A 19,821-nucleotide genomic window follows, 5' to 3' on the forward strand; every position below is an offset into this window, starting at 1 on the left:
ACGACAAACTTTAACACCAGCAGAAAGTGATGCCAGATATTTGCGGTAAATCAGTGCTGATTGACTGCCTTTTCCAACTTTTAATAACTTATATTAAATTTTTTTCGCGAAGCAAACATTTTAATAGAATTTACACTATCGGGTACTTCATGTAAGTGATTATTCCTATTCCTATGCATTTCGGAAGTGTGTGTGAGAGTTAATGATAGGGATCAAGAGTACCCAGTGTTACAGGGATCAAAGGTACCTGTTGTATGAGGCGAACGAAATTTAGTTTTTTTGTAGAAGTTGTGTACCTATTTCTTCGAAAAACGTGTTTTTCTAGACAAAAGGTCTTATAAAGTAATTGTAGTTGAAAATATTCAGAAATAATTTGTTCAACGAGCTCATACAATCGTTCAAAAAAACGTAAAAAGATTTTCGAGATGAATTTTAACCAATATTTTCAAAAATATGATACAACTTTTCCAAAACAAATGTAAGACATTCGATTTGTTTTTTAAACATCATTAACTACCAAATATGTCATTTTCTTTTTATATTGTGATAACTTTTTGTGTTTGGATTATGCGATATGGAAGGGGAATCAAATATCCTCAAGGATCGAGTGTCCTCACTCTCCCCTACCGTTTTTGACCTGGTTGGTCAGTGGGAATCGGTACCGAATGAGGTCACGTTTTGCATCCATAGATGTATGCAGAACCGTCATCATAAATCGCATAAATCGCAGAATACTATTTATAAACAAAAGCGAAACAAAAATGAGAATGTATATATTAAATTTGGACATGATACGACCGATCTTTTATGTTCCGGATTACGATTTCGATGTCGATTCCGGCGGTGCAATAGTATTTCTCATAATATTGATCAAGCAACTATGTGGTCAATCAATGAATCTGATCCCAAGAACTTGTAATAAGCTTGAAGCTTTATATAAAATCCCATAAAAAATGATATTAATACTCTGATTCAAATACTGACCCTGGATTCTACGTGAAATCATCTGAAATATATGGAACATTCGTAAAACTGGCTATTTCTTGAATCTAGTTCTAGAATTCTGAAGTTTTTTCGAAAACATTTCGGAGTGAAAGGTTGACCTTATTGGTCACATAAAGACCATCTAAAAATTCCAGAACTGATCAATTCATAATGTTGGTCTTAGAATCAGGTTTTTTTATTGTTTCTTAAATTCAATGAAAATTCGGAATTCTAGGACTAGATTCATGAATTGACCAGTTATACGGATGTTCCGGATCTTCCGGATTATTTTCACGTAGAATCCAGGGTCAGAGTATCAGTATCATTTTTGATGGGATTTTATATAAAGCTTCAAACATATTACAAATTCTTGGGATATGTTTCATTGATTGATCAATATTATGAGAAATACTATTGCACCGCCAGAGTCGGCATCGGAATCGTAATCCGGAACATAAAAGATCGGTCGTATCATGTCCAAATTTAATATATACATTATCTTTTTTTGTGTTTATTAGTATTCTGTCAATAAACCTGTGATTTATGATGACGGTTCTGAATACATCTATGGATGCCGAACATGACCTCATTCGGCACCTAGGCACCAGAAACTGGAAATTTAAACTCTAACCAACAATTTAAGTACTAGTTCATATAGATTTTGTTGAAAATGTGTCTTAAAACTGAGGTCGAAAGCGGGCTTACAAAAAGTTAACTTTATCAATAGTCGCTGTGTATATCTAACTATATTCATAGTTTTAGTTATTGTTAAAGTTGTGTTCCTTATATTAACAAACAGTCTATTAAACACTGAAATGTAATGCCGAGAAAATTTGCATGTCGTACTCTTCCGTATTCTGTTTAGCAGACAGCGCTCACTGGTTGCACTCTTTGCCGACGAATACCAAAGCGAGTTTCGAGAAGGACGAGCAACGACAGACCAGTTGTTTGTTCTATGGTAAATTCCAGAAATACAACCTTCAGACTCACCATCTGTTTATGGATTTCAAGACGGGGTACGACTCCGTAAAGATGATGCCAGATAATGCTAAAGCACTATTCTTATGGACTCAAATACCATACAACCCCATAAAATGCCCTGAATATGGTCCGTACCAAATTTTTCAACCATCAAAACACTATGAAATGGTCTCAACAACTCATAAATACACCAGAATATGATTTTTAAATGGGATCTTCCGGACCATGGTGATGATGTTTTCATGGGTTGAACCCATTCCAAACACTATCAAAACACCATGCAGTGGGGGTGAATTTGGACCATGCGCATGGAGGCATCATGGGCTTTTCATTTGCTCGGGATGGCATTCCTACAAAACTGTTTAGACTGATTCGTATGATGATGGATGGGGCCAAGTCAACTGTCAAAATAGCCGATGAAATATTCGACTCGTTTGCGATGTTTGGTAGATTTAAGGTGCGCTACGTTATAATGTGCAAAGGAACAGAACCATCAACACATCATCTCTCATGCTTCTTGGATTCGCGGACGACATCGACAGAATTGCTATTAAGCGCAGAGTAGGAGTAGAGGTTTTTGTGCCTTGGAAAAGGAAGGCTGCAAGAATCGGGCAGACTATATACTCTGACAGGACAAAGTACACAGCTGGTAGAGAGCGAGGCAGTCTGGACGGAGGTGGTTCGGAGGTAGAAATCGAAGAAGTCCGGCACGAGGTTATCGACGAATTCATATATCTGGGAATACTAGTGATGTGTGATAACGATGTTAGCCGCGAGGTAAAAATGCGTGTTGAAGTTGCGAATAGTATTCTCTATGGTTTGTGTAGTCAACTAAAGTTCCGTAACCCACAGACACGCACAACACATATTCTAAACCAAGGAGCTTTTATTCTTAGGTGATACGATCCTCAAAAACGCTGAACAGCCATATTGGTTTTAGAAACGACAGCTAACAACATTGTTTACTAGTTATGATAATACACATATCTGCATCTACATTTATGTTTACTTATGGCATATTCGTTTTTGACAGTGCACTACACCGGTGTAGTCGGTGTTACACTCATTCAAACTTGGGTGTAATCAGTCTATCTCTTTCTTTGCACTACACCGGTGTAGCACCAAGAAAAAACGAAAACGTAATTAGATTTCAGCATGTAAACAAAGTTGTTCGTTGTAATTTTTCTTTCCCGCAGCCTGTTGTACGCTTACCTTACTCCTCACCTAGCTACTGCCAAAAGACGAATCACTTTAGAGCTCTAAGCACCTTGCTCTAAACAAATTGCTGATACTCCCTGTTGCTCTGTGCGGCCTTGAGGCATGGGAATTGAAAACTACAAGGGGCAGCCCTATGGGGTTGCACGAGCTGTAGACGTAGGACTATACTACTTAATGTAAATTATTTATTTTCTTAGTACATTTCTAGAGTGTTTTTTCATTACATCATATCTAACAGAAACGTCAAACGGAGAAAATCGCGTGCAAAAATTTCCTTGCAACTTTCAAATTTATTTAACAATTTAACCGAAGGCTATTAATTCTACTATCACCTTTGCATTTACTCATTGCAGGATCGTATAAGCATATTACATGTTTTTCGCGAAGATAATAGAGAGATAATTGATAACTATTATTTTATTACATTTTGCCGATCACTTTTGCTATTATGCTCTTTTACATATGTGGTCTTGGCAACTCCGTTTGTAGATGGCACATTTTACTGTGACGTTTAGATAGACGGGTTTGTAGTTGTGTTGTATTTCATGTGCTGTATTGCAGCCGAGAGTATAGATATGAGGTTTGGCATTGGAAAAACATACTAACTACAGTCGACTTGGAGAAACATCATAACGCAAAACATCACATCTACAAAATATTAGCAAAGCTTTGGTATACTATATGTGACATTTTGACTTAAGATTAAATTAACATATAAAGAGTTATCATTTTTCTCTATTATTTGTGGAGTCTATGCTTAGCTTTTATTTGGCATAATAAACTCAGTTTGTTTACATTTGATATTACGTTTTGAATAAACGGTATAGATTTATAGTAATAATAAATCAAATATATTTCTTACGTATGGTTTAATCACAACCAATCAACATCGAATATTACATATTGAACCAAACCTTCTTGGTTATCAGGTCATTTCATTTGTAGTAGGTGATCGAATCCGATTAAACTTATTTAGGAAGATCTGAAGAAAGAAGACAGAAAACTGTAACCGAACTAATATCTGGAACTAAATCTTTATAGCATAAGATTAGCTTTTCGATTGTGTGTGGTAAAAAACCCGGACCAGTGAAGAAAAATCAAATTTTAGACAATATAATCACATTTCATGTATAGACCAGACCAAGCATTCTAGTTATATTTTGCCATTATTGTAACTTTCCTAAAGTACGCATACAAATATAGCGAATGCAGTGGTCTTAATCATATATCGAAACTATAACTATACAAGAATCGAAAACAATTTTATATATGAACAAGATGCGTTTTTGCAACGGTTTTTCAAGTGGCAGTGACTTCATTCATAAATAGGCTTTGTAGTATGTACCTATTAGTAGAATCAAAATACTATAACCTGAGTGAAAATGAATCACGTGAAGGGAAAATGAATCAATGAATTGATCGAACGTAAATAATAAACTTTCGTTGTGCAATTTATTAACAAATTAGATCTACCTACCTACACATTCGCCTCAAACATTAAACCCAAGCGCACAAAGCAAAATGAATCAACGCTGATAATCACGGCTTACATATATTAGGCTAGCTCGTTAGAGTGTAAACATTTGACGAGCACGCGTCATAGAAATCGTCGGCGAAAACAATTACATAAAATTCATATATTGTTTGCTGCTAACGAATAATCGACACCTGATAAATTACAAGGAAGCTATGCCGTTGTCCAAAACCTTTGCTGTGAACAGAAAATCACGGTGGGATACGTTTTCTATGGCATGAAGTCAAATTCAAAGTGTAATTATGGCGTAATTTACGTCAAGAATCCATTGAACACTATTTTTTCCACCGTAAGAGCTCAAATATTGTCAATTAACAACTTTCGAGAAATCCGTTTGTTTTTCTTAACGATTTCTCTGACGTCACCGAAAACTGTCAATTCGCGGAGTAGCAAGCCTCGTTTCTCTGAGCCGTGGCTGATGATGATGGGTAGAGCGAAAGAGACAACTATTACCACGGCACTATGTTAGCAAATGGAGCTCGCATGTACAAACTATTTTGTGTACGAATAATTATACATAAAAGTGTGCTGGAAACGAGCACAACACAAAAGATAGCATAGTGTTTGAATGGACAAGCTCAGTCGCATTCACTGGGTAGCGTACCTCCACAGGCAGTGTAACGGACTTCTAACTCAGCTACACTGGCTGTGAAACCACACAGCGCAGTGATATACTTCGTCTGTCGTTCAACAGGCAACTGAGCTGGCTCTACAAAATCCGTCCGTTTAAACAGTCATTCATAGAAGCATAGCGCGCTAGGTACACAAATCTGTCGTGCTGGACTAGGGAAGCGCTATCTTCTGTGTGTAAATGCGCGATATTTTGACTAGATTGTTCATTATCTAAATTATTAATGCCATGATATCAAAAATCTTTGGGTTTATCTATTAGAATCTATTCTTAGAAGTATTTCGGGGCGATGTGCGCAAAAAAATTGAAAATTTATCGTTAGGTGTCTGAATTAAATGCGTTTAAAATTGGACCACTTTTCGTTACATACCATTTTTGTACAATTTGCAACGTGCACCCCTATATCGAAAACAAAGACGTAGTCCTACGTCAAAAAAAACGGACAATTGAGTGGTCGGTGTGCTTAAAATAAGAATTCTGTGTGCAATACTCGGCGTAGGCTGGTACAGATTCATGAACCACGAGCTGTATCAAGTATATAAACATGCTGATGCCGGAAGGCTGACAAAACACAGCCGACTACATTGGGCTGAACATGTAGCGTGAAAGCTGCAAGAGAGACCAACCAAAGCTATGCTCATCAGAGAACGTGGAAGAAATTCTGGACTTCGGGGTAGTCTGGATGTGAGTCTTGTTTCGGAGTAGTAGATGATGATGATAAATAGCTGTTTACCAAAAGGGATTTCGATGGTGCAAACCACAGATAACAGACATTTAGGCTAGAACAAAATTTGCTTAAAAACCTGTGTAAATTTTTTAATAACTGCATTGCATCGATCACTGCGCCACCTACAAACTTTTGCCAAACGTGTTTAAGACGTCTGATTTATTAGGAATTTCAGTAGCAGGTATTTACACACATTTCGAATCGAGCCTAATCGTCTGTTATCTGTGGTGCAAACATAATATAAAGGGTGATTCGATATTTAAAACTGATTATATTCAAGCGTCTAAAAGTTTGAAATATGAAAACAATATTAAAATAGTGTCAATGTTTATAATTGAATTTCCAAACCAGATTATTATTATTTTTAAGTACAAGTGCCACAGATGTAATAAAACAAAAAAAAATCGTTAGTCTCGGTTTCTTACCAATCTCGACTGGCGATTTAATGTCAACCGATCGTTGAATCTTTTTATTATTCATCAGAATACGACATAACAGATTGCCAGCTTTTCCCCAAACACGATGGGGTAGCTCCGGATTTTCCATGTAAGTGATCACGTTGTGTTAACGCGCCTCCAATTGGGTCACTTCCATCTTGGCGGCAACTAGATGCACAAATCCAATTCCATTCTTCATGTTCTAGTTATTTTCCGTCGGTCTATTTTCGCTACAAGGCCAAACACCGACACCAGAGAGGTGTCTCTTCCATCTGGACTAGATATCGACCAATCATTTCATGGATCACGGAGCAACGGTTTTCTTTGTTTCCGAAGTAAAGAACAATTTTTTTTGCCTCAGAAAAATCTGAACGACCTCGGCTAGGCTTGAACCCAGACCAATTGGGGTGAGAGGCGGTCACGCTTACCACTCAACCACCGGCGCGCCGTCTAGATGCACAATTTCGAAATTTACGCGATGCACTTCAATAATAAATTACAAAAAAAGCCTGTCAATTTCTATCCAGTGGGAAACAAGTGATAGCCAGTTGTCCGCGTTGTAATAGTTTTGTGTTGACTCTTAAATCGCCAACCAAGAAAGAAAGAAGAACATCGTATTTTTACTGTATTTGAATGATTATTGACGAATTCAGAGAATTACAAATATAGGAAAGCTCAATTTAACATTATAATTATGGACAATTTTATGCTTATGATGCGAGTTTTGCAGTTTCCTTTATGCTCATTATTGAATAGAGTAAGTAACGAATTAAATTGTTACGTCGTTTCAGGATATTTTGATGGCTATACAGATAATTTAACTCAATTTCATTCGTAAACTTCCAGGGGTTCTTCCTGAAACCTCAAATCATCTCCGCAGTCGCTGTGAAGTTCATTGAAAAAGTAAAACGTCTCCTTGCACATATTCATCTTCCATTCTTTTTGATTTATTTTTTCTATTCCGTTTGTTTGTGTATTGCGGAAGGTAAACGGATGTGTGTGTGTGTGCGCAAGTGTGTTCACACAACTCACAAGAGTAAATCGAGGCTAAAAGCTTTTTTTCTCGCTTTTCCTAAACGATGATGTGTGGGAGACGTAGGTAGAGAGAGACCTACTAACCACTTAATGCATTTTGCTACCTACTCTTACATCCTCCTCCCGCTGTATGTACTATCGTACAATATTTCTTGTTAGCTCAGCTTATGTGTCACCGCGTGAAGCGACCGACCTACCGACCATCGCAATGCACAGTGCTGCAGATTTGAGAACTACCTTGGTCAACATTTTAGGTGTAATTTTTTCATTTTTTCTCGTTGCGTGGTCTTTTGGGACTTCAATAACTTTTTGCAAGAAATAAATTATCTTAATCGGGCAATGATCATCAAAGTACATTTCGAGTAATAAGCAATATTAAGTTTTCGAAAAAGCAAACAACCGTTGAAATCCAGACAACAGATGTTAAACGCTGATTTGCGTTAGATCACTGTGCTGTGGTGTTTTACTAACCACCAGAACGAGCACGTCTCAGTCGTTTTGTTGTTGTTAAATTTTTGTATCTTACTTCTCACTTCTCCGTATCATGTGACATGGACAGAGACCAATGCAGTGAAGCAGCAGCATCCAAGACCAGCGGGAGTAAGATGTTTATTTATTTATTTGGGTATGCACTGGCGTAAACACACATCATCATCATCACCATCGTCGTCGTCGTCGTCATCATCATCATCAATAGCAATATCTCGATCCGTGTCGAAATGGGACACCCCACCGAAAGATGTTGAGTGAGGTCTAACCGGGAGATCTTACTAGTTTTACTAGACCGAGTACTGCGATCGTGATAACACGCAATTACGCCGGACTACCCTATTACAGCTTTACACTCGTAATCTATTGCCGAGTGAACGAGTGAGCGCAGCGCGATAAAAACAGAAACCACGCACTCGCGAATAAGAAGCAATAACACAATAAACAACGTTTAATTCGTTTTTGTGTCATGGAATGTTTATTAGCTACATTTGAAGGTAATAAACAGGCGCGCACACACACAGGTGCACTCGAGCTCTCAATGCAGTCGATCTTCCACTTCCCATTCTTCCACAACTGCTGAGCGCGAGATCGAGCGCATGTGACTCGAAAATTCTTGCGCTCAAAACGAGGATCGTGAAAGACGAAGTAGGCAATTGATGCATTCAACGTAACAACACTGTCGTAGTTGTGAGCTTAAGCCACTACTACCACATGAACGCGTTTGGTTTTATGGTTAATGTTGATTTTTTACGAGTGAGACCGAGAGAAGCAGTAGACGTCTCGGTATATTGACGTGATTCGTTGTGCTGTGAACACAAACAGAGGCAACTCGCTGCGCCGCGCCGCGATAGAGTTCGATGCACTTGCGAAGCAGCGCGTCGCCGCTGTCGTCAGTACCGTTGCCGCCGGCTACCGCATCATCGCTTGAAATTGTATGTTTCGTTCGTTGTTTACCGAAAGGCTGGTAGACCTTCGACGCAGGCGGTGATTTAATTTTTGTCTGCTCATTGGCCGAACTGCGCCATCGCCGCCGCTGCTGTCTCATGAGACTGTCTTCGCTGCAATTGCTGTTCATTTCCGGCTATGGTATAAAAAAACGGGTGGTGTTCTTTGATTGAGTGTGTTAAATGTGATACGAGGGATTCTTGAAATGGGAGTCAATTTAGCTAATGTTTTATGATAAATACCATGATATTATAGCGACAACTCCTCGATACGCTACTGTTCTAACGACGCTGAAACTCCGAATAAAGACTCGACATCTCCATTTTTTGTTTACATTTATATCTATCAGTGTTAGAAGAAAAGATTGAGATATCGAGTCTCTTTACCAGAGATAGACCGCCTTTAAAATTTACATCAGTACCAGTAGTTGAAAACATCTTTTATATTTCCACTTGTTTGTAGAGATATCTCTACCGAATTCGCTTCCTATTGATTAAAGATAGAAAAAACACCGAGAAACCAATCCGAAGTGCAATGTGATCCATTTCCAGGTTATGCTTCGCTCTAGCTCTGCGTTTAAGTCATGTTTGACCAACCATTGCATGGTACATTTCAAGATAATCGTTTCCCTGGCCAATTGGATTTGGCTCAACTTTTGCTTGACCGATTTCATTACCCTTGTAGTGTGAGCAGACTGCGAATGACCTCTGGCTGGCTTCCGTGGATGTGCCCCGTCATGAAGAAAACGTTTATCGCGATAGACGGACGCCAGATGGTATCCGTAATATCATATATGACCCATTGCATGAGAAGTAAATTGTAAAACAAAGAATTATCTAAACAAGAACTGTCTAAGCCTTTAGGGACCATTCATAAATTACGTGACGCATTTAGGGGGGGAGAGGGGGTACGACAAGTTGTGACAAGTTGTGACATAGGGGGGAGGGGGTGTTAACTAGATTGTTACGTAACATGTTTTCATCGAAGAAAAAAAAAATTTTCTTGGAATTTGTTACGTAACAGGGGAGGGGAGGATGGAGAAACTTGTGACAATTTGTTACATAGGGGGAGGGGGGATTCAATTTTGGGTAATTTTTGCGTTACGTAATTTATGAATGGTCCCTTATCCAGACAGGAAAATTGTTTATCGGATTAGTTCGCTTGTTCTAAATGACAATCGACTACCACTGTTTTGACAAATGACAAGACTATGTTCAGGAATGGCCAAGTTCTAGATTCATTGCGAGTTTTAAAATTTAAAACTGAAAATTATGAGCCTAGAACTTGCTCACCCCTGCAACGGAATTGATGGGTGTTAAAAACAGTTAGTTATTAAAATTCTCGAAACGTCACGAAATTATTTTCCCAGTCTATAAAGTCTGTCTGTCTGCGCTGAATACTCTCCATGTAGGGGAACATGGGGAGACTTGACCAGGTTTTCAGTTAAACCTACGTAAATGTCTAATATCGTTTGTAATCCTTCAAAACTCATTTAAACATAATGCGCAGCAGTATTGTGCGTATTCATGATTTTTTGCAGAATTTTTGGTTCACTTTTTTCAAAGTTATAAAAGTTTTTCAGAGATGAGTTTTTTGGTCAAGTCTCCCCGCGGAGACTTGACAAGACCTGCGGAGACTTGACCAAGAGAATTTTGTAAAATCAAAACAAAAAATTATGACATAAAGCATGCTGTCTTCATATTTTTTATATATTGTCGAGATCCTTAAGTACCAGTAAAAAATATAAAAGTATTGCATTTCATAAATTTTGATTTTTTTATCCATTTCATTGCAAGAATTACCTGTACAGCTTAAATTGCATGTTCACACGCAACGAAATTAGCCATATTACTGCAAACTTTGTTTACTTTTAAAATGTGAAAAGAATATGCAAAATAATATAAAATTCAGGTCCAAATAGATGGATAAAGGTCAGACCAAAGCTATGGGTATATGGTCGTAGCCTAATGACAATTGACATGAAACCTAAAATCGTTGTATCTTTCGATTCTCTCGAGGGATCATTATGAAATCCACTGAAAAGGTGCTTGGATTCAATATCTTTCGAATTCCGAATTCTTGATCATTTCTTTCTGTTCATAACGGTTTTGAGCACACCGGGGTACCGTTAAAACCGATGAACCGAAAATAGTGAAATCAAAACTTTTTGCCACAATGAAAATAAAATAAAATTCCAAATAAATTAAATAAAATTGAAAAAAGCTATGATTTCCCGAATTTCAGCAAATGATTTAGGTCGAATCTCAATTATGTAAAATTTTAACAGACTGAACCTAATGTGTTTTGTGACTAAATCACCATCTTCTTCCTTCAAAACTGTGAGCTTACGATTTATTCAGAAGATAATTATTATATTGATACAAGATAAAATCAGTAAACAATACAAACACGAACAGAATTAACTCGCAGATATAAAGTTTGTGACGGATTCCACTTCTCCATACTTCGACATGAATCTTTTAGTACAGCGGTTCTCAACCTTTTTCGTACCACGGACCCCTTAGAAATCACCCTCGGTTGCTGCGGACCCCCACGGATAAACATCGATTTTGTATGCTACCAATATGTTATTTTCAGTTTGTTAAGAAACAAAACTTGAAATTTTAATATGCACTCGAAAAATATATTTTTCTTCGCGGACCCCCAACAAAGACTTCACGGCCCCTTAGGGGTCCGCGGACCCCAGGTTGACAATAACTGTTTTAGTATATTCCGTACTATTACGAGGTGCCAAATCATGGAGGCGTATTTCAATTAGATCGAGGTCCACATACACGGGGATCTTGGTTTTGACGTTTTCATATTCGATGTCATGTTGCATATTGTTTTTTTATTTAGATTATAGACGTTTTAACCTTAAGGTCATTCGGCTCTTCGGGCTAGAAAAGTCTCTTATGAAAAATTTCTAACCCTATGTACGGGGTCGGGACTCGAACCCAGGTGCGCTGCGTACAAGGCAATCGATTTACCAACTACGTCACGCCTACCCCCTGCATATTGTTCTTTGCTACGAAACATTCTGCCCCGATTAAGGAGTTGAACGTTATCAGTACAACTTGCCTTGTATGATGTAGCTGGACGTGTGAAGCTTCTGTAAGAATAAGTTCCATTTTCACCTTGACCAACTGTTCCTCCTCGCGCACTATAGGCCTAAGTCCGGTTTGCGAAAAGTCAATCACGATTGTGTTCTCCCGCAATGGGCGAAATCCATTTTGTGGCTCACTCATTTCACTCACAGTTGAGGGCAACGGAACTTTGCTATGTCTATATGTCTATACATGTACACGTTAAAGCGGCGCGGGTAGTATGTTTTTGTTTGTATGCTGTTCGCAAGCGGCGTGCTTTGGGTTTCTGATCTGTGCGACATGAAGAAGCAGACTGAGATATAGTTTTCTTAAACATCTCGGTCCATAAAAAAATTCCATCCAGAAAAGATACCTTATAAAATCGGGAATCGAGCCAAAAAGTGCCTATTTCCTACAATAATTAGCAAGACTCTTCCTGCCTGACCAAGACTTGTCTGATATATCATTGTAAAAAAAAAGATGTTTTGCAGGTGTTTAAAAGAAAAAATAGATGATAAATTCTAAAGCTTTCATACCTTTAACATAGTTGTTTCAAATGACATCCTAAACAGCTTTACTGAAGACATCAATACTCTAATTAATTTTTCGAAAGAGTAAATTCTACATAAGTAATTCCAAAAGGATTATTCATCAAAATTATTTATCATAAGATGCAATGTATAATGTTGTAAAACTTCCACGATGATACTAAGCTTCCAAAGCTAACGATTTCGAAATGATGTTATCTTGGTTGTAAAGAACAGTTTTTGAACATTTATTTGACTTTCTCGCTTTAAATGGGCTTTGCTCTACACAAAATTTAATTTCGCGATTATTTTCAGAACTTAAATGCACACCATAACCAGCCACTTTGCCGATCTGAATGCAAATATCCCGCACGGTAACTATTTTTATGGTTATTACATTATCTTCAAATTCTTAAAAAACAGGTCCTGATACTACCTTGTCAAAAAACGTCAATATTTTCCGCAAAACAAAATGTGGTCTCCGTCAAATTGTTTTTTTCTTTGTCGATCAATAGTCTCACAAATAATTTGACCATCAATGTTTGTATTAGTAGAAGAAATAATCATGTATTTAGTTAACATATAACTTAAATTGTTTGAATTTTAACCAACGACGAAAGAATGTGTCACAGCTTTAACTATATTGAACATAGTGGTGCCTAAATCGTATGAATTGTCACGCTTTAGTTACACACCAAAAATATCTGAATTTTATCGTTGACGTAATTGCAAACATGACACAATTCAACAACTAGTAATTCACGAAATGACGAAACATTACCTTGTTCCGTTTAATTTTACATGCTACATATACTTTACATGCCCAATCACATAAAATTACACTTCCTACCATTCAGAACAAACGCTATATGTGGAGTAATTTTACATGATTTACGAAATTAAACGTCATGTAAAATAAAATCAAACGTAAAACTAAGTCATTTTTGATGCTCGTATATGTCATGGTCAGGAGACGTAAATTTACACTATTTTTTCTAGGTGTGTATTTTTAATTCAATTTTATTTAATGTTAATTTAATTGTCTTTATTTTTTATTTTATTCGCCCATATTTATTCTTGTATTTAAAATATTTGTAGCTTTTAGTCCAATAGTTTTGATAGAGTCCTTCTTTTTAGCATGATCCGCTTCTTCAATACCTTAATACAATGAATAATATCTAGAAGATAAACAAGGAACAAATTTTTATCCTACATCGATCAGGTATGATTTAAATTTTAAAAAGAGAAGCTTTGCAGGACGACAGGTATACATTTTGGGTTAATTATATTTGATATTAGCAACATCGCGGCGTATTTTGCTGCCTGATAACAAGATTCTACATGTTCCAAACTGCAAATTAAATCGTTGTATTAGTTTAAATATGAAACTTAGCTGAATAAACTGGAATATAGTTAACAACGCGTATTTTCACGTCTTGTTAAATACAAATTCATATAAATTTCACTGCTCTTTTCATGTATATCTCACGAAATGCAATAAAATCGTTGCTCTGGCCCAGAAATTGCTATATATGTATACTAAGGATCATGACATGATAATTTCATTTTTTTTCATTTTTTGTTTATTTAAATGTTAGAGATGCACGATGACGATCGAAAGAATCGATTCTTGAAAAAGATTGAATTAGCCATGACTTTTTTAAAAAAAGTTTCTTTAAAAAAACGATTCTTTAAAAAAACCTGTGGTTGAATGACTTATCGGAATGTACAAAAAATACAACATTCAGAAAGAAATACTTTTGGAAAAAGTATATCAGTGGTGCGAGATCTCAAATTCAGTTGCTTATTTCTGTGTGCATTTATCGAATTAAGCTGACTAAAGTTTTACGTAGAATAGATTGCCTTAAGTTCAGAGGAAATATAAATTCATTCACAAACAAAAGCATTCAGTTGTCACATGTGAACAAATTGAAGGGAGTAGATATCTTTTTAGAGCATTAGTGAATTGCGTAATCTATGTCTGGGGCATTCTTGCTCGATAATCCATCTCAGATCCAGCAAGGAAACAAAATTCAGATTGCAACTGAAGTTGAATTTGAATCGAAAATAACTGAATGAATGCATCTTGCCGCACGAATGAAGGATGAGACAATCAATCCCTTCCGTGCGGCGGGTATTTATAGAGTTTCGCTCCTCTTTTCACCTAACCCGGGAATGTCAATATTTCTGAGTTCTGATCATTAGGAATCTAACAAGATGTTAACTGGGCAGCTCACTGTGGTTATGAATCACAAAAAATTAAATAAACGCGTTTAACATATGAGAATTTGTTTGTACATGGGTCATTTCGCATGAAGTGATCAAGGCACGTGTAATCGACCTTTACGGATTTGAACCAGTTTTGGAGGAATAGTTCATCTTGGACCAGTATATAAAAATCCAACTTTTTGTGTTAATTGATCCAGCCCTCGGGCCATGAGAGAAGCTCCCGGTTTGACTAATTGTCAAAACCATTGATTTTCTTTGGATTATATCTCTATTGGTTCTATTTATTCTGAACCCAATCCGTAAGTTGTTCTTTGAAGGATATTGTTCAAGCAGTTTAGAAAAAAATATAAGTTTTTAACTGCAGTTGAAAACTAAAAGTTCATTTTTCTCGCAATGCGCATTTGTTTTGAAAATTCGGATGTGTGTTCAGACATTTTTTCAACAAAGCACAATTTTAATCTCAATATAATTTGAGCCTACCCTGATATAGAGCGTTTCAATCTTTATATACTGGCCCTAGATGAACAATTCCTCCACAATTGCTTCAAATCTGTGAAGTTCAATTTCAAATTTTCATCTTTTTTGTTCACTTTGCGCGGAGTGATACCTATATGGTATCAAAAATTCTACTCTAAATCAAAATCAAACAGATATTCCTTCAATCTTCCTAAATGAGTTACTGAATCGATGCTCCTAACCCTTCTTCACAACATCAACCGCTCTTCGTAGATTGCAAAACATTTGTTATTAAATTTCGATATTGATTTTACGTTTTGCTGTACAGTTACAGAAGATTATTGTGCAACTATGATTGGTCAAATAGCCTTTAACCAAATGATATTTGGCCAAAGAGCATGTTTTAAATGACTTTCAATCAAGTGATAATTAGTCAAATGGCTTTTGTCCAATGAATATTCGGCCAAATGGCCTTCGACTAAATTACATTCGTTCAAAGGAAATTAGACAAAATGACATCTGACCTGATATCATAAAAATCAGTATGCTTGCTAATGTTCCCTCAAAGTCTCATTAGGAAACTTCAATTTTTGCAAGTCTCAAAGGCATTGCGACAAAAGCCCAAGATAAGTCGAACAGTATATTTCACACCATATCATTTTTTTGATTGAAGCTATAACCATGTTTTTCTGTGGGCAAATATATTAAATGTTGTACATAATTTGAAACTTCCTCTCGACAAATTACATGGTGCTATAAAATTTTGCCATTTACGACTCCGATTCAGCCTTAGCAAATTGGAGGCACAATTTCATCAACACAAACAGAACATCCGAATAGTTTCTGACTTGTTTGAGGAAGGGAATCAAAGCATCCCACCTTCAAGAGCGCTTTGAAACTAGGTTATCCTTAGGCTGGTTCCAAAATAATTCCAAGCTATTTCAGAGTTGAACGCCTGGTACCATTTTCACGAACCCAATCATACAGTCTCAAGTAAAACAAACCTGAAAGCCTCGACCTGTTTCCGTCCGGCATCTTCCAACTGACGGCGGACACTCATCGATAAAAAATAGCACCTGTTACGTTGAAGACGTCGTCTTCCGTTACGTTCTCTCAGTGCCATAAATAGATAGCACACCGGCAACGGTTGGCTGCCGATATGCCAATCCCACCGCTGCTACGAGGCTAGAACATGAAACAGAACGACAAAGAATGATGGGTATACCGATTTTTTTTTCATTCTCCTCACCGCGAACTGTGAGTGCAGTTGCATGATTACCAATGCACTCAATGTGCAACTGCTAGATACTTGCCAATTCGAGGTCAAGTGTGCACAACCCCGCTCTCACCTGCTTCCGGCAGCATCTACCGGGCGTACTGCTTCTACACGCTAATGTGGGAAGACAGGTTTGGTTCCGCACGAAAACTTCTCGGTTGCTGTAACTACGACGCCACGGTGAGTGTGGTGTCGTTCGTTGGTCAGCACATATATACGAGATGCAGGGATGGGAACCCTACTTGGCGGTTGAGTAAACTTCAGCGATGGGAGGAGATGGTCGCAGTGCTGCCAGGTTCCTTAGCACCGTAATTTTAGGGGAGTATTTAATAAATGGTGTCACAGACGTAAGCTGCCTATGATCGCATATCAGTCCCATAAAGATAGGAAATCTCATAGAAAATGGGACAATTATGCGATCATGGATAGTAAGGTGGTTTGATCAAAAATCCACCATGATTGCTTCGACCTTGGCAGATTCGAGAAATGCAATTATGCTTGTTATACTGGATTGAATTAGAAGACAAAGAAAAAAAAAATGCACGAAAAGTGTGCAGATATCAGGCAGCTGCCATGACGATGATGATGATGGACGCTAGAATTGAAATGCATCGAAACGATGCATTTCTGTCGTGTACCTACCACGTTAACATCATTGTGAGGTTAATTGAAGATTAAAGGCTGTACTTACAACTCATTTGTATTCGTATTCACGCTATGAGGTAATTATACGATGCTCATGTGTTGTGTGAACTCGAAAGACGCTTCTGTAGGGAAAAGTTAAAACTTCTCCAATTATGGCGTATATAATTTTGTAAGATATTCCACGCCAGCAAACGCCATACCTGAAAATTGAAAAAGAGAATAGCATGTTAGTAATTAAAGAAAATGTTATCATTGCAATTATTATAGGGAACGTCATGTTTATATGTCATTGATCAATCGATCTTCGAGAAACATTAGGCATCATTGTTCAATCTCTTTTTGTTTTAGTTAGAATAAAGATTGAGATCTTTCCCGTACTATTAAGTGATTTGAATTCATTCTCCTCGTACGTCTAGTATAATGTAACCGTCTTTCTAGTTTCAAGAAAATCAAACATCATTAGTTTCAAGTTGTCATTTTGCATAATACCGTTTTTTATATAAAGGCTCAATAAAAGATGTAGAACCGAACCATCCCCAAAAATGAATACCAAGGAAAAATGAAATTCGCAAAACATTTAGCACTTTCATTGACAACGTACCGTGTCAAAGTAAACTAACCAAATGCAAAAAATAATCTCAGTGAACTATTTCAATTTCGTCCCGGTAATAAAGTCTCACCAACTGGAAAACTAACTGCATTCCAACCCTCACCAAACCACCTTGGAGGAATCATGCTTCTAACCGCAGTTCCAAAGCCTTTCGAAGCTCACATACACACACACATACGCACACGCTCGCTAGTTGGCACGCAGTGCCGCAGGAATCGAATCACGCGCCTCAATCCGGCTGTGCAACTTATTTTTTTCTCTTGCGCAAGCAAATTAATTGCAATCACAGCGCAAAAATCGCGCACACTTTATCCAACCTGCAGGCATAGGCACAAAAATTAGCCACCTCATGCTCCCCAGGTGTAGCGTGCAGCTCCGGCACTGGTGGAATGTTGCGCCGTTCCCCGCTTCAAGACCAAGACCAATCGCCCTCGAACCGACCCGACCGAGTTCGGTACAAAATAATGCGCGGACTGCATCAGCAACTCTTCAAATTGCATTTTAATTTCCGTAGCGCTTGGATGAGTTTGCAACGGGGGAAAAACCACTTCGTTCTTGACAGCCCGTTTCAAGGGTGTAGATTTACACAAAGCCCTGCTTCCTTTTCCAATGTAGTAGGCCGGCGGTGGATGGATGGCGACGGTGGGCGAGTGACGCGAAATAATCAATCGCCATACCTGAGTGATTAGAGGTGCCACTACCTTCCTGTGCCGATTGGGCTTGGAATTATGATGCAGTCGGATAGTAGTAAGAACTGTAAATTGTTACTTGAAAAGCAATTGTTGTTTCCCCTATTTAAAGAAATTTGCAAAATGAGGAAACAAGTATTTCAGTGAACAAGTCTACTGATTGAGACCTAGGTTCGAATGAACTCATTTGAACGCAACGCCTCAAAACGATCAGAACATGTTTGTTAGACCAGTCTAGTTAGAGTGTGGTCAACAACGTCTGATGTCTCCGAGGGAGCATGAAATTTGACGTATTCACAAACGGAAATATGTCAGATTCCTGCTCATTTGGATACGTAAAATTCATCTTGACCACAGTCACACATCGCTGTAATGTTAAATTGTGTATTTTGTATGTGGTGTATCATCTGATACCTGAGTTCTGTCCCTGTCCAAGCCGCTTTGTCGCTTTAGTGTTGTCGGTTAGATATCACGGGTAAAATTAAGCCATATTTTGTTTTGATCTAAATGTAACCGTTATGCGTCTGACGTGGTACTTGGGTACCTTTTTAGGTTTCAATTAATGAAATTCCATAGCTGGAGATTGAAAGTAAAGCTTTTGGGTTAATAATATTGCTGATATTAAAAGACCCCCTTCTTAAAGAGGTCTAAAGGAGGAGGGTCGATGAGGGTATTCCAGGATGCTTTTCGATACTGGCTGTGTAAGTGTTAGAAAAGAATATAATAGAATACGTAACAGGCCGACGAGAGTACCCGGGTGCCCACAAAACTAAAATGCCAATAACTAAGGTAATTTCCAACAAATTTCGACACTTTGGGTGATTTGGGTTCAGGAACTCATCCACTTTTAGACTTGGTAAAAATGAATCGTGTTACTTCATTCGGTTCTCGGGAGTCCGGATTTCCGGAAGCACATTCCAGTACTAGGATACAATTTGTAAATTTCAATGGAATACTGGTAATGTGCGTTTAAAAATTCTTGGAATTGCATCAGCAGGCTGTATGTTGTTGTCTTGAAACCATTTGGTGATTTAACTCCGGAACGGAGATTCCGGAGTAGGTTCTCGTGGAGCCGTGAGTGGTCACTCCGAGGTCAAATTGCCATATGGTCCCTTAACAATAAATAACAGACTTCTGATACATTTTGGAGAGTTTTGATACTCATATTGCTAGGATAATATTAAAATGTATGAATCATATCCTAGTGTTGGAACATTACTCCGGAAACTCCGGATTACCAAGAACCAGATAATTTGACCAAGTTCAAAAAGTGGACGAGATCCTGAATCTAAAACATTCAAAAGTGTCCCAGTTGGTTA

The 19,821-nt window shown here is 37.7% G+C and overlaps 1 protein-coding gene across 6 annotated transcripts in view; it reads right to left on the reverse strand.

Moving 5' to 3' along the window:
* LOC131692830 (zinc finger protein jing homolog) overlaps positions 1 to 19,821 on the reverse strand; it is a 252,302-nt gene that overhangs the window by 71,939 nt on the left and 160,542 nt on the right. For 4 of the 6 annotated variants that reach the window (XM_058980139.1, XM_058980135.1, XM_058980137.1 and 1 more), the window contains exon 3: positions 17,201 to 17,403. The exons of the other annotated variants lie outside the window; for them this stretch is intronic. The gene's annotated coding sequence lies outside the window, so the exon portion shown is untranslated. The remainder of the gene's footprint in view (positions 1 to 17,200; positions 17,404 to 19,821) is intronic. 6 annotated transcript variants of the gene reach the window in all.

The sequence above is a fragment of the Topomyia yanbarensis genome, chromosome 3 (genome assembly GCF_030247195.1).
Source record: "Topomyia yanbarensis strain Yona2022 chromosome 3, ASM3024719v1, whole genome shotgun sequence".
In the NCBI taxonomy this organism is placed as follows: Eukaryota; Metazoa; Arthropoda; class Insecta; order Diptera; family Culicidae; genus Topomyia; species Topomyia yanbarensis.